Raw genomic sequence first — 13,468 nt, forward strand, 5'->3', positions numbered from 1 at the left:
GACCGGTGGCCGCGTCATCCTCAGTCCGCAGGCGTCACTGGATGCTGATATGGATGGGCATATGGTCAGCACACCACGCTCGCGGCCGTCTGTCGGTTTACCAGACCGGAGCCGCTACTTCTCAGACAAGTAGCTCCTCAGTTTGTCTCACAAGGGCTGAGTGCACTCCATTTGCCAACAGCGCTCGGCAGACTCGATAGTCACGCATCCAAGTGCTAGCCCAGCGCTTAACTTCGGTGATCTTACGGGAACCGGTGTTGCCACTGCGGCAAGGCCGTTAGCAAAATCTAATCAAATAGAAATCAGGTGGTGGGTGAAGACAAAAATTTTTAGAAAAAAGTTTTTGGACCAAAATAGGGGATCTATGGCCTACACATCTGAGTAGATCTACAACTGCCCCAATCTCTAGAAATTTCTGTGATTCCTACAAATGCATCACAGATAGCAGTAGCCGCCAAGATTACCTCATTGGGGTTGGTCACTTTACATAACACCGGTAGATGATGACCCTGGCATACTTGTTCGATCAGTTGCTGTACCATGCCCTTGAGTTCCAATACTCATCTCTGCAGCGCACAGACTACCTCAATACATCTCAGACAATCCAGATCCTTCAAATCCTCAGGCATTAAATCGAGTAGTATAAGTAAGCAGAAATTATCTCACTGCTACAGTAATGTCTACCCCCAACCTCAATCAATCAACCGCACTCTGCTACCAAACTGTAGCAGAAGACTAGGCCATTAGGATAAAGAGGCAGAGCGATTGACTGAGTTGGGGTTTCACATTTTGCATAATCACTTGAATAAAATTTAACACAGCTGTAATCCAACAGAATAAAATTCAGTTCGACATGAACACACACCACAATCTAAGGAGGTACTATCTTAATAAATAACCAGTATTCCAATCGTAACAGTGGTTACTTAAGAAAGATTAATGCTGCATTAATATCTAATTATTCAACAGCTTTGCATGTGCCACTCCATTAAGACAAAATTAATCATAATACCCTTCAGTTGTTCAAACAGGTTTCCCAGCAACTCTTAGTTCAGAAAACGCTTATGCTGTTAGTTATTTAAAATAGGCTGACAAGTAACAATCAAAAACATCAGCCAAAATATTCTGTGGTTATTCCAACAACACTTGCTTGAGGAGCAGTTATACTTTGTTTCCTAAAATAGACTGACAAGTGGCACTTAAGTGACACTTATCAGCCAATATAACCTTTAGCAATTCCAACATGTTTGCCAACAATTAATTGAGAAAATAGTATACTTAAGTTATTTCAAGTGGGCTGGCATGTAACATTTAACTGGGGAAGGTTAACTTAAAAAATCAGCCAATATGCAAACTGCAGTTACGATCAGGGAAAAAAATTATTATCATATAGTTCCATTCAATGAGGGAATTAAGGAAACGTGGGGAATGATGTTGTTGTGTGACCGTTAAGGCAATCATAAAAAACTATCTTACCAACACGTCAATTAATATGAGCAGCTCATGTTGACTCTTCTAGGAAGATACGCTCTCTGAACTTTAACGATAAACCAAGCAGTGATGCAGAACGCCTCTCTTGCCACGTCTGCCAAATTTTTGATCATCTGTATAACGCTTTCGTGTTTACTTAATGAACCTGCAACGAAATGTATGGAAGTAACTGCTTGCAATGTGTGTTCTGAAAATGTATAATTATACAACAGAGGAACTTTGTGTTTATGTATTCGCAATACGCTACATCTGTTTATGTTGAGGGTCAGTTGCCGCTCCCGGCACCAAGCGTCAATTCTCCGCAGGTCTTCCTCCAATTCGCTACCATTTTCTATTGACGCGACTTCTCTCTGTACAACAGCATCATCCGCAGGAAACGTCATCGAACTTGCGACGTTATGTACTAGCTCATTGATACATATTGTGAAAACTAATGGTCGTATAACAATCCTCTGAGGCGCACTCGATGTTACCTTTACCTTTCATGATTTCTCTCCACTCAGGATGACATGCTGCGTTCTGTTTGCTAGAAACTCTTCGGTCCACCCGCGCAATTGGTCTGGTAGTCCATACGCTCGTATTTTGTTCATTACGTAGCAGTACGGATCTGCATCTAATGCCTTCCACAAGTCAAGGAACACGGCATCTACCTGGGTGCCTGCATCTACTTCTTTCTGGATCTCGTAGTCGAAAGAAGTGAGCAACGTTTCACGCGATCTTCGTTTTCAGGACCCATGTTGGTTCCTGTAGAGAAGATTATCAGTCTCCAGGAATGTCATAATTCGTGAGCATAAAGCACGTTCCCGAATTCTACAACTGACCGTCAGAGTTACGGGCCTATAGTTTTTTGCGTCTGTTCGACAACCCATCTTGGACACAGTAATGACCTGCGCTTTTTTTCCAACCATCAGGAATACTTCGCTCCTCTAAAGACCTTCGATACACAGCTACTAGAAGAGGAAGCAAGAATGAAGAATGAGAAAGAATAGTGGACCTAAGGTTGAGCCATGTGGAACCCCATAAGTGATTTCTCACCTGTCAGAAGTATCTCTGCAGCTTACATTGGTTGAATAATTAACATTCTGCATTCTTTTAGTTAGATATGACAATATCGATTGGTTTGCTATACCATCAGTACTATAAAACCTGAGTTTGTGCAGGAGAATCTTATGATTCACACAGTGACATACCTTTGGTAGGTCACAGAAAATACCATCTGGTGCTATTTTTCTATTTAGTGCTTTTAAAATTTGGTAATTGAATGTGTAAATGGCATTCTCAGTTGAGCAACTCCCCTGAAGTCCAAATTGATTTACTGAGGATATTACTGTTGCTATTCTAGAATACATGACCTTCTCACGACATTTCTACGCTGGTCATCAGGGCTGCGTTCGAAGCGAGACTCATCAGTGAAGACACTCCTACACCAGGCAATGAGCTTCAAGGTCGAAGACATGTGTGAGGACCCAGACAGTGCTGTCGCCCACCATATGGCCCGACAACCAGGAGAGATGGTCTGGGGTGCCATTTCTTTTCTCAGCAGGACCTCTTTAGTTGCCCTCTGCGTCACCGTTACAGTACAATGGATTTTTTAATTTAGTTATTTTTTCCGTCGTCAGTCTTCAGGCTGGTTTGATGCGGCCGTCCAAGAATTTCTCACCTGTGCCAACCTCTTCACCTCAGAGTAGCACTTGCAACCTACGTCCTCAAATATCCTCTGGGAGTATTTCAATCTCGGTTCCACAGTACATCCACGATACTCTATGCCCACGTCCATTTTCGTTGCCCATCATGGGAAGTCATCTTGGGCGTACATTTCTGCAAGATAATGCCCGCTTGCATATGGCGAGAGTTTTTTACTGATTGTCTCCATGCCTGCCAAACCCATCAAGGTCACCGGATCTCTCCCCAATTGAGAAAGTGTGGAGCATTGTGGCAGGGTCCTTCAACCAGCTCGGTATTTTGACAACTTAAAACAGCAATTAGAATCTGGCACGATATTCCTCAAGAGGACAAGCAAAAACCCTATCAATCACTGCCAAGCCGAATACCTAGTTGCATAATGGCCACAAATGGAACGACGCATTCCTGAGTTACTCAATTTGTGAAGCTTCTTCTCTTGAATAAATCAACCAGAAATTGTAATCATTTGCTGTCTGTAAATTAACATCACATCGACCGGTTTCCGTTCCATTGGGATAATTTCTTCGTGGTGTGTTGTTTCCTTTGGCTTAGTGTGTGTAGTAATACTGGACAGTTACGTTTCCATTTCCATGCGAACAGTGTCTTTTTCTTTATCAGATACCAGGAAACGGAATATTTAAGTGAGGATATCAAGTTCCGGTACTCGCGGATTGAAACCTGAAAACTTTTATGTACCGATTTGAACAGTGCAGGCTTTGCAGAACTGTTCAACCAAATATCCGATTACGCTGGGAGTCGGCAAAGAAGGCCACACATGGCAGCATTTTGAAGTTCGTTTCCAATTGCAGTATTAGCGTGACAGTCAAAAGAAAAACATGAAAATCTTGGTTGGAACGGGGCGACTGGACCTACACTCCTGGAAATGGAAAAAAGAACACATTGACACCGGTGTGTCAGACCCACCATACTTGCTCCGGACACTGCGAGAGGGCTGTATAAGCAATGATCACAGGCACAACACAGCGGACACACCAGGAATCGCGGTGTTGGCCGTCGAATGGCGCTAGCTGCGCAGCATTTGTGCACCGCCGCCTTCAGTGTCAGCCAGTTTGCCGTGGCATACGGAGCTCCATCGCAGTCTTTAACACTGGTAGCATGCCGCGACAGCGTGGACGTGAACCGTATGTGCAGTTGACGGACTTTGAGCGAGGGCATATAGTGGGCATGCGGGAGGCCGGGTGGACGTACCGCCGAATTGCTCAACACGTGGGGCGTGAGGTCTCCACAGTACATCGATGTTGTCGCCAGTGGTCGGCGGAAGGTGTACGTGCCCGTCGACCTGGGACCGGACCGCAGCGACGCACGGATGCACGCCAAGACCGTAGGATCCTACGCAGTGCCGTAGGGGACCGCACCGCCACTTCCCAGCAAATTAGGGACACTGTTGCTGCTGGGGTATTGGCGAGGACCATTCGCAACCGTCTCCATGAAGCTGGGCTACGGTCCCGCACACCGTTAGGCCGTCTTCCGCTCACGCCCCAACATCGTGCAGCCCGCCTCCAGTGGTGTCGCGACAGGCGTGAATGGAGGGACGAATGGAGACGTGTCGTCTTCAGCGATGAGAGTCGCTTCTGCCTTGGTGCCAATGATGGTCGTATGCGTGTTTGGCGCCGTGCAGGTGAGCGCCACAATCAGGACTGCATACGACTGAGGCACACAGGGCCAACACCCGGCATCATGGTGTGGGGAGCGATCTCCTACACTGGCCGTACACCACAGGTGATCGTCGAGGGGACACTGAATAGTGCACGGTACATCCAAACCGTCATCGAACCCATCGCTCTACCATTCCTAGACCGGCAAGGGAACTTGCTGTTCCAACAGGACAATGCACGTCCGCATGTATCCCGTGCCACCCAACGTGCTCTAGAAGGTGTACGTCAACTACCCTGGCCAGCAAGATCTCCGGATCTGTCCCCCATTGAGCATGTTTGGGACTGGATGAAGCGTCGTCTCACGCGGTCTGCACGTCCAACACGAACGCTGGTCCAACTGAGGCGCCAGGTGGAAATGGCATTGCAAGACGTTCCACAGGACTACATCCAGCATCTCTACGATCGTCTCCATGGGAGAATAGCAGCCTGCATTGCTGCGAAAGGTGGATATACACTGTACTAGTGCCGACATTGTGCATGCTCTGTTGCCTTTGTCTATGTGCCTGTGGTTCTGTCAGTGTGATCATGTGATGTATCTGACCCCAGGAATGTGTCAATAAAGTTTCCCCTTCCTGGGACAATGAATTCACGGTGTTCTTATTTCAATTTCCAGGAGTGTATTTTTAATCTGGAAGTGGATCAATGGTCAACATCTTTCCACACAAAATCCAAACATTTCTGTGTGTATGTGATCTATGTATGTACGGAGTGCACTCAAGATCCTTTTTTTTTAAAAAAAAGAATGAATTGGTTACTTTCGAAATTCATACACGTGCTTCTTGAACCTATGATGGTAAGACGCTCCATTGAGTCTTGCAAAGTAATAGCCCTGTTCATAGTCCTTTTGGTTGTCTCTGCAGTGCGATAAATTACCATAAAACCTGTACCGCATTTTGCGTAAAGTTTATAAATTACTCTGTCTGACAAAAAAGGTAAAAGAGGTGAAATTTCACGGTTTGAAAAGGTATATGAAGTTATTTCACTGATTATAAAATCGAGTAAAATTTACAAAGAAACTGACAGAATTAGCCCACTTATCAGTTTGACGTTGCTCCTAGTCTGATCTAGACTGTTATACCAACTCCTGAGAAAAGCTGGCCCACAGTTGTTGTAACAGGCATTTGATAAGCAAGATACTGGCACCGGGACGCAGTTAATGGCCGGGTTCGTCTTACACGTGTTCTGTAGGGGACAGATCTGTGGGTCTCGCTGGCCACGTGAGTACCTCAGCATCACGCAGTCAGTTCATGCAAATATTGTCACATGTGTGCTAGTATTGTCCTCCCCCATGTGAACTAACACATGACGATGCAGGATGTCCGTGACGTAGCGTTGTGCCACCAGATTCCTTTCACTCTCTACCAGTCGTGATCTGACGTCATACTCGATGGCTCCTCCCCCCCCTCCCCTCCCCCCCGAGCACATTGCCAAGAATAGCTCCGCTATGCCTCTCCAAAACAGTGGAAAAATGGGACATCTTCCCAAGTCTCGGCCATACTTCGCGAAGACGGTCATCCGGAGTAGTGTAGAGCCAAGAGAACCACGATTCATCGCTAAACACAGTGCGATGCATTTCATCAACAATTCAAACTTCCCGGTTGTGGCAACACTCCAGACGCAGCCATTTGTGTTGTGGCCTTAAAGCAGCCTACTCGTGGAACAGTAATTTCCTTGTCCGGCTGTTGCTAGTCTCCGACCAGAGGTGCGGAATAACGCAGACGGTTGCTTTGAGTCCATTACTTGGTCTCGGATGGCAGGCACACAGCGCAACGATCTTCTTTGTTGGCCGACATTCTTGAGCCGCTGTAATCTTGACAACCAGTGTGCCTGATTTATTTCCTCCACGTTCCCATGCAGTTCCCCCATAGTCACATCCGAATGCTCCACAAATCTGGGTACTGGATGATTCTGGTCAAGTGCTGACCGCACAATAAATTTCTTTTCAATCATATGCTGGTAACGTTGTCTCACACCAGTACGTGGTATACCTGTGTCCTTCACAAGCGTCAGACAACGCCTCTTATATACACTGTCAGACCTGGTAACTACACTACTCACGAAAAACACTAATGCACTCTGGTGGCGATTCTACCAGTCACAGAGAACTGCCGCTGTAATCATTTACGAACATGCCGATGGTCTGAACGTGCACGAAGGTACATTGACATCCGAAAATGTCTTCTGGGAGCTTCATTCTGTTCTTGATCGGTTGTTTGACTCGGGGTACGGCACGAAACAGCGAAGCCATCGGTCCCATCGGATTAAAGAAAGATGGGCAAGGAAGTCGGCTGTGACCTTTCACAGGAACAATCCCAGTAATTTACCTGAAGCGATTTAGGGAAATCACGGAAAACCTATATCGGAATGGCCGGACGCGGGTTTGAACCGTCGTCCTTCCGAATGCGAGTCCAGTGCGCTAACCTTTTTTGTCAGCCGTGTATATTCGCCATATTTACCAACATACAACTAATCAAATTGCCAGCCAGAGTGGACGAGCGGTTCTAGACGCTACAGTCTGGAACCGCGCGACCGCTACGGTCGCAGGTTCGAATCCGGCCTCGGGCGTGGATGTGTGTGATGTCCTTAGGTTAGTTAGGTTTAAGTAGTTCTAAGTTCTAGGGGACTGATGACCTCAGAAGTTAAGTCCGATAGTGCTCAGAGCCATTTGAACCATTTTGAACTAATCAAATTAATCCCGATGTTAAAGTGGAAAGTTCAGGAAGCAGTGTTGATGCAGTCTTCAGTCCAAACACTGGTTCGATGCTGGTCTCCATGATACTTTATTTTGTCGAAACCTCTTTACTTCCGAATAACTAGCGTTTCCTACATCCACTGGCCCTACGAACTCTTGTCAAGTCTGTCTCCCACTTCAATTTTTACCCCAGAACTTTTCTCCATCGCTGAACTGATAATTTCTTGATGCTTCAGGGTGTGTCCCGCCTTGATTTCCTACTCTTCTGCAATTAGTTCAGTATTATTAGGGTCGACATATGTCTCTGGTAGTGATTTCCCGTTTAAAAACTGACCAGGATGTTTCACCTTTCACGGTAAGGTTTTACTATTATGTAATCTATTTGGAAACTTTAGATACCTCCATACCTGTTCCCTCTGTACAATTCTCTTTCATGACTCTTAAACCAAGTTTCAGCAGTTATTAACTTGTGCTATGTGCAGAATTCTACCGTGCAACTTCCCCGTTCAGTTTTTGCCCCAGTCCATGACCTCCTACAGTTTACCTTCTCTTTCTTTTGCTGTCGGATTTCAGTGCCCCACAGCAATTAAATTTCTGTTTCCTGTAGCTAACTGAATAATTTATTTCATCTTATCATACATTCTTTCAGTCTCGTCATCATCTGTGGTGCTACCAGAAATTTAAATCTGTATCGGTATAACTTTAATGGGAGCTGGCTTTCTATCTTGATTACGATAAAGCAGTCACAGTTTGGTTGCATTCCTAATGTATCATTCATTATGAGATCTACCCTTGCGTTACCCCAAATTGTTTTTGTGTTCAAGACCCTGTGAAAAAACAACATGGGTGAATAACATCAGTCAACAAAAACGATAAACAACTTTATAAAAGACGAAATGGTATACCTGTTACTATTCACAACTGCAAAACTTCAGCACGGCAGCATCAGTGATAATCTCACTAACTTCACACTCCATGTAGCTGTTCTAGAAGTTTTAAAGCAAGTTCGTCAGTTCTTTTCGATGGTGATGGTACCGCCGAACTAGTTCAATTTTCCTCGACAGGCAGTGTGGTTCTGTGGTAGAATTCTCGACTGACACGTAAGGAACCACGGTTAGATTTCCAGAAGATGCAAAATCTTAAGCGAAGTTGCACGTCCTACAAGCGTTTCCTTGAAATACATAGAGAAGGGAAAAAAACAATAGCGCTCGAGGCCGGTAATCTCTTGATCGCTGTATCGAGTCTCATTTCTATCATAATGTTTTTCTAATTGGTACCGGAAATGGTACAGCAACCAGTAATATACCACGAAAAAAGAAACAGTTTTAGTTTCAGGTATATAACCTTCTTTATTTACCAATGACGCGTTTTGCCTGATTCATGCACCTTCAGATTGGCTGTTAGTAGATGGTGTTAGGCAGCATACAAATTGTTCCAGCAAATAATTTTACGAGGTTAGTTACTCGCGGGGAAGTTTTGTATGCTGGGTAAACCACGTGCCTAACGTCATCTGCTATCAGCCATTCTGAAGATGCATGAATCAGGCGGAGACGCGTCACGGGTAAATAAATAATGATTATAACACTGCAACTAAGAGTGCTTTTTTCTTTCTCATTTTTTTCGTTCATTTCGAATACATACGTTATGTAAGTATAAGATTCATCAAATGTCTGCCAATTAATACATATATAACTCTCGTTTTTTATGAAAAATGAACCTCTTCTTGTCTGCAACTACATATTGCACACAAAAATCCAGTTTTCTTTGCAAATATAAATTCTCAATTACTGATCTTTTATGAAAGATTATTAATATAGATCGTTAAAATTAAAATAATTTTACATATTCTTTAATTCTTACTTTTTTTCTGCACGGAAATGCTCATGGAACATGCATCTTCTTTTAAAAATTTGCATTGGTCTGGCATCGAACACAAGTCCCCCAAATGCCAAGCCAGCAGAAAGCCACGCCACCTGTAAAAAAAATCTTATTTTTGTGCATTAAGGAAGCTCAGAAAACTTAGAAATAGATTTTTTCGACAACTTTTGCGGACTGCTTTGGTTGGATGATGTTTGAGTCTGAAGCTCAAATACAAGAAACACAAAGCAGGCTTCGCACATTCAATCCACCAACTGAGGGTCGATCGGTAACGACCACGACGCTGTAAGGACGCGTTCCACGACTCTCCGATAGCACCTTTACATGCCGGCTTGTCCAGATGGGCTACGTTCAGTTTCCAGGGGGGCCTACTGCGCCACACACCTGCAGGTTGGAGGGCAATGGTGCAAATATAGGCTGTGTGGTCGGTGAATGCAGTGGGCCAGAGCTCTGCTCCTCTCGTCGCTGTCGAATGGGTGCTTGTGACGTAAATCCTGTCCAACCGACATGACGAATGACTTGTATAATGGGTGTAACCAGGAGCTGGGCCGTGGATGTGGCGCCACGTGTCGACCAGGTGGAGGTCACGCACTAGCATTTCCATTTCCGCACACGATACGTGACGTGGCTGCTGATCAGACGGAGATAAAGTACAGTTAAAATCTCCTCCGATCACCATTTCGTCTGTGCGGCCCATAAAGAGACGCGCAATATCTTCCGAAAAAAGCGGGCCCTATCTCTCCGTCTCCCTGATCCTGAAGGGGCATATACATTGATGAGTCGTACACCGTTGCAAGTTGCGGCCATGGCTCTTGCACTCGGTAGGTACAGTACGTCCGTAGCCGGCAAGCCTTCCCGTAGCAGGACAGCCACAACACAATTGGCAGAAGAGGCGTGGGAGATGTGGGCGGTATATCCGTAGAAGTCAGGGAAACTAGAGACACATACTTCCTGTAAGATCGCCATGTCAATGTCTGCCGCATCGAGCATGCGTTGTAGCATTGTCAGTTTGTGTGGTGACCTTATCGCATTGATATTGATTGTGGCAAGGCGAAAGGTGTGCTGCCTAGCCTCTTCACCTAGGGTAGTTGCCATGGCAATCGAAGATAACCGCAAGAGATGTCGGACCCACCGAACCCGTTACAGATTATGAATCTAGGAGTGGCAACCCCAATGCCACCCACTCCCCCTACCCGTGCCCTCTCCAGGAAGTTCCTCAATATCGTCCGACCACAATGGGCGCAATACGATGCTGTGTAGCTGATCGGCACCTAAATCTCTCTCACCCACGTCGTCTTTGGAAGAGGTGGACGGAGCGCCGTCCATCGACGCGACCTGCTGCATCTGTGGTGCAAGAAGTAACTGGGCACTCGTAGTACGGGCAAGCGAACCGTCTACACCACTTAGATCCTCAGCAGGCGCAGCATCCATGCCGTCTGACGAGATGTCATCTTCTTGACCGGCCGTGTGTAGGAGGCAATCGTCAGAAGGGGTCCACCGACATCGCTTGAGTCGTCGAGGTGAATGTTGCTTTCGAACGTGGACATACGTATCCGAATGTGGGAGGCAATCCAGCGTCGTATCACCTTCCACTAGGAAAGCCGCGGTCGGGACAATGTTCGTGTCCACGTCCATCTCGTCCTGAATGTTATGTTGCGTCTGGATTCCGTGGGACTGCTGCTGCTGTTGTTGCTGTGGAGGGGGTGACACCAGGGTAGGCATCGGGGGTCCTTCCTCTTCCTCCCTTGGTCCTTCTGACGTCGATGGATGTGCCCTATCGCCCGTTTCGTCCTCATCTATGGTGGGCATCGTCACCTGAGCGTACGTGAGGGGCAGGATTGTCGTCCCTGTCGGGGTAACGGCGTCTCCAACTGGTGTCTGTGAAATTTTACGTTGTAAGCACCTCGATCGCACATGGCCTTCCTGCCCACATCCGAAACAGATACGCGGTTGACTGTTGTACATTGTGATTGCACGACAGCCACCAGTGTTCAAATAGGATGGCACATGTTTCTTGAGCTCAAGTTTAATTTGGCGCACACCATTTTAGACCTAATACGTCGAAAAAGTTTGCCACTTTTCTGCAACGTGGCTGATAACATTGCCATATGGTCGGAAGGCGTCCTTGACAACTTCCTCTGGGACCTCGAAGAGGAGCTCAAAACCTCTTACAGTCCTCAGGCCCATGCCTGCCTGATCCACCGTCACTGCACCGATATGCTCGTCAGAATGTTTGAATCTGAGTGAGTTCACGTATTTAGACACCACTGTCGCGCAGACCTCCACACTGGTCATCTTAACATAAACCACACTCGCCGTTATAGAAAAATGTATTCCGACGTCAGTCGCCGGATCTAAACGTAAATCGTCGGGTATGAACTGCAGGACGCGGGTGATATGGTTGGAAGGTAATTTTGATCATATCGTGGCGCCATGTGTGTACCATAGTCGCACTGAACTTGGAACAAATACAACTCGCGCCGCGAGAAGGCAAACACAAGGAAGTGCTCACAGTCGCCCACGGCGGGGCGCAGCGGACGTCCTCGCCCCACCGCAGCCGAAAGCAGACAGACCCCATCCACGAGTAATGCCTCACGAAGCTGTTAATGTCAACGAAAATAAAACGACCTTACAGTTCGTTGCAAATGTTAAGCCGTCGTGTTCGTTGTAGTCTACCATGCTCCCATCGCTCCATGCAATACTGTGGGCATACCTTAATTCTCAATGACCAGTTACAGGGCAGGATCTCGGGGTACTGAAGCCTCTTACTCATCACGCTCTTGGTGCCTCGCTTGAAACATCTACGCCTCACGTAGGCCCATCAGCGCACCCCACTTGCGTGTGTTAGTTCTTACTTTTCACAACCAAGCAAGTCTCCTGTGTGCTCTACTTTGACGTCACACTCGCATCCGCTCTCCTACACAAATGTTTTCTCTCTGCCAACGATATTGGCCATTAAATCCAGAGTTAATACTTCATAATACAAAATAATCTATACGGGTTACAACAAACACCAAATTTTTGATCAGCGCGTAGTATCTAAAGATATTCAGAGTAAAACAAGTGCATCACATTTGCAATTAACTTAATGGGCAAAAATTTTAGGTTCGATGCCTGTATGAAAGTGTCACAACATCTTCACTAATTGAAGATTCCAGAGTAATGTGGTGTAGAGGTTATGTGCCGCATTCACGTACGTGAGCATCGGAGATCAAATCCCTTCGCGGATTCTAATACTGTTCTTTCAACACACTCGCCGTCAGTTCCCTACTCCTACTTCTGAACTGGTATGAGCAGATGAACATACGTTAAATGTGCATTCCCTTACATTCTTACTTCCAGATGAGTTTCAATTGTTAATTAGGCAAGGAGCTAAACCAGGATGTTTCACCTTTCACGGTAAGGTTCATTACATCGCCCATTCAACTGCAGAGCAACAGCTTCCTTCGGCCCAGACCTCAACTGGGACGGAATCTTCCGTACGTCTTTTGTCAACTACCTCCGCTCATTGCGAGTCAGGTGCAGAGGTTTCCCAGTTAATCGTCTCGAAAAAAGATGATTGCCTTTTCTAGACATCCTACTGGGGTCCATTTGGAATTCATTTAGCTTAGAGTCTTTCTCTTATTACGTGGGACTTAGGGTACAGGCCTTTACCAAATACCAGCACGTGGTCACGTATCCTGCCGACTTCTTAGAACTAAAACAAGCACAGGAAAGACTAGCAGGACGCGAGCCTTTTAAGGAACGCGTAAGCCAATTAGGAGATACTTTATGCCCCATTATGAGATTTCTCTTGACGTTCTAATTAGAGCACCAGGGAGAGAATTTCTCTTAAAAATTAATACCAGATAACATTTATGAAACAACAATATACAGGGATCGCAGAAAAATATGGAAACACAGCGAGAAATGAGTGTTTAAATATAAATGTAGAAACCAACCAACGCTGCACTTTGTGCTGTAGTATTTGACAACGAACTCCACCATTACAATGTCCTCAATACTTTGCAAATGCTAGTTGTGGCAAATATGCTGTTCTGTACAGTTG

This window comes from Schistocerca serialis, chromosome 7, assembly GCF_023864345.2.
Source record: "Schistocerca serialis cubense isolate TAMUIC-IGC-003099 chromosome 7, iqSchSeri2.2, whole genome shotgun sequence".
Taxonomy (NCBI): Eukaryota; Metazoa; Arthropoda; class Insecta; order Orthoptera; family Acrididae; genus Schistocerca; species Schistocerca serialis.